Consider the following 2817-nt stretch of genomic DNA (forward strand, 5'->3'; position numbering starts at 1 on the left):
CCCTATGCCAATAAAATACTCACTTTCCATGTCAAATAATGTGTGGAAGAAACATGTTTCACTTCCGCTTATGGGTGGACCTGATGTATTGGCTCTATACACACAGCGCTTGGCATAACAAAACATAGTTCTCAGATAAACGACTATTGTATTCTCTACATTCATCTTCCCTACATTTTTTTTCCTCAAAAATGTATGAAATGTGTTTTGTTATTGGTTGGCACTTGCAGGTTGGTTTCTTTTAGGATGGACAGGTTTTAGATTTTCAAGCAGAACAATGAAAGAAACACTGTAAAACCTGCCTTCTGCCACAGCCCAAGGGGATGGAACAAGGTCAGTGCCTGGTAGAGGTGGTCTTTAAAGGTTGAATAAAAATTGTCCTAGAGGCTTTGAGATTAGCTTCAAGTGGCTGTTTTAGGTAGGGGGCTGACCTCATGAGAGTTAGACAGAAAAAAATAGTATTCTAAAGCCAATGCTTTTTGTTACTTCTGACTTTTTTTTTTATTTTCAGAAATGTGAAATGCTAACTCATCTGCAATCCTTTTTTTCTTCATTAGATTATACGGAGATGTGGCCTAAGAGATTTATTGTCAAGAACTTTTATAATGGAAGGGGATCAGATGATGCCCGTCAAAATTTGCCACTTTGGAATAAGGATTATTTTGAATTAAAGATATCTGAAAAATAACAAATGTAATAGGGCATTCTAACCTCTCGTTTTCTTCCTATAAATAGGAGATTAAAACATCAATGTGAAAGATGCCCACCCTATATTGAGAGAAAAAAAATTATTCAATAGAGAGTCATAGCTCAGAGAATTCTGTACAAATAGATTTTTTTTTTTTTAACATCAGGTGACAGCATGAATGTGGTTCCCCACTACTATAAATTATCCAGTCAAGTTTCCCACATTTGGAGAAATCGTAGGGGTCAGCACATCCAGAGTGCAATGGATCAGCCTCACCCTGAGAAAACTGCCTTTGTGATTATGGTATCTCCCTGCCAGGGAAGTCAAACACACCTTATTAAAATCATTCTTTCTTTCTTCCAGCCTCCCCACACAATTCAGTTACTTTCCCACAATTACCTCTCTTTGTTCAACCTAATATATAGAAGCATATGGATTTTGTCACTTCTTTGGGCTTTCATTTCCTTGTGAGGGCTCCCTTGTCACACAAAACTTACATGCTTTTCTCCTGTTAATCTAGCTTATGTCAATTTAATTCTCACTCCTAGCTGGGACCATAAGAAGGTGGAGGTAAATGGTTCCCCTCTCCTATGGCAACAATTTGGAAGAAGTTAAAAGGTGTATCCCAAGGTGGCTACCACAATTACCACGATTGGGGTGGCTTAAAACAATGGAAATTTCATCTCTCACAGTTCTGAAGGCTGTGAGTCTGAAATCAAAGTCTGAACGAAAGCATGCTCTAACTGAAGCTTCTAGAGGATGATCCTCCCTTGCTTCCTCCTGGCTTCCAGTAGTTGCTGGAAATCCTTGGAGTTCCCAGCTGAGCTTGTAGACGTGTCACCACACTCTCTGCTTCCGTTGTCACTGGGTGTTCATTCCTGGGTGCCTATCTGGATCCAAATTTCTTTATTATTATTATTATTATTAAATCATAGCTGTGTACATTAATGCAATCATGGGGCACCATACACTGTTTATATATACCATTTGACATGTTTTCATCACACTGGTTAACATAGCTTTCCTGGCATTTTCTTAGTTATTGTGCTAAGACATTTATATTCTACGTTTAGTAAGTTTCACATGTACCCTTGTAAGATGCACTGTAAGTGTGATCTCACCAATCACCCTCCCTCCGCCCATCCTCCTGGATCCAAATTTCTTTCTACTTCTTTTTTGGGTGTGGGAGGTGTGGGGAAAGGAAGTAGGATTTATTGGTAGGAACAAACGAGGGGGCAGCATAGTGGAAGTCTTCATGCATCAGGCCCACCACTTGTCCTTGGGGCCACAAGGGGGGTTGTATTTGACCCCACAGCCATCTGAGATGAGCCACTTCTCAGCTATCATGTCTTCAAATTTATATGCATTAAACTTGGTAAAACCTCACTTCTTAGAGATGTGAATCTTCTGGTGGCCAGGAAACTTGAACTAGCTCCTGTGTAGGGCCTCAATCACATCCTCCTTGTTGTGCAGTTTTGTGCAGATGGACGTGATGACTTGGCCAATGTGAGCCCGGGCCACAGTGCCCTCGGGCTTTCTAAAAGCATGGTGAATACCTGTCTGGAGTTTAGACTGGGGACAGCACAAGGTCTAACATATGGACATGTGTCAGAAAGGAATGTCTCCAAGGTCCCCTAGAGCAGCCAAAACAAGCAACAGGCTGAATACATTTCCAAAGAGGCTGCTGTTTGCAGCCATTGCATACCAGGGCCCCAAGAGGAAAGGAGCAGACAAATTTCCTTCTTCTTGTAAGGATTTCAGTCATTGGCTTAGTGCCCACTCTTATACTGCATAATCATATTTTAACTTGATTATATCCACAAAAACCCGATTTCCGAATAAGGTCATATTCTCAGGTACTGAGGATTAAAACTTGAACATATCTTTTTGAGAGACACGATACTTCCCATTGCAAGAGGCAAAGCTATATAGTGCAAAAAGCACTAGATTTGGAGCAAAGGTCCAACTAAGTATTGGCTTAGTGGGAGGAGGTGGTAGTTCATCATTTACAGCAGCCCTCCTGCCAATTTCTTTTAGGTGAAGTATTGAGCTTTTATCAATCCTATACTAAATGACATACAAATGCAGCTTTCAGAAAAGTCTGCTAGTTTCTTTTCCCAATCTTTCAA

The 2817-nt window shown here is 40.5% G+C and overlaps 2 non-coding genes across 2 annotated transcripts; both read right to left on the bottom strand.

Moving 5' to 3' along the window:
* Positions 1–851: 851 nt before the first annotated feature.
* Positions 852–1014, bottom strand: LOC128567145 (U1 spliceosomal RNA). The gene has a single exon (XR_008374797.1). It is a non-coding gene; the product is annotated as a U1 spliceosomal RNA (small nuclear RNA).
* A 1290-nt stretch (positions 1015–2304) lies between these two features.
* On the bottom strand, positions 2305–2433 carry LOC128567092 (small nucleolar RNA SNORA70). The gene has a single exon (XR_008374761.1). It is a non-coding gene; the product is annotated as a small nucleolar RNA SNORA70 (small nucleolar RNA).
* Between the last annotated feature and the right edge of the window lie 384 nt (positions 2434–2817).

Source organism: Nycticebus coucang, chromosome 15 (assembly GCF_027406575.1).
Source record: "Nycticebus coucang isolate mNycCou1 chromosome 15, mNycCou1.pri, whole genome shotgun sequence".
NCBI classification, from domain to species: Eukaryota; Metazoa; Chordata; class Mammalia; order Primates; family Lorisidae; genus Nycticebus; species Nycticebus coucang.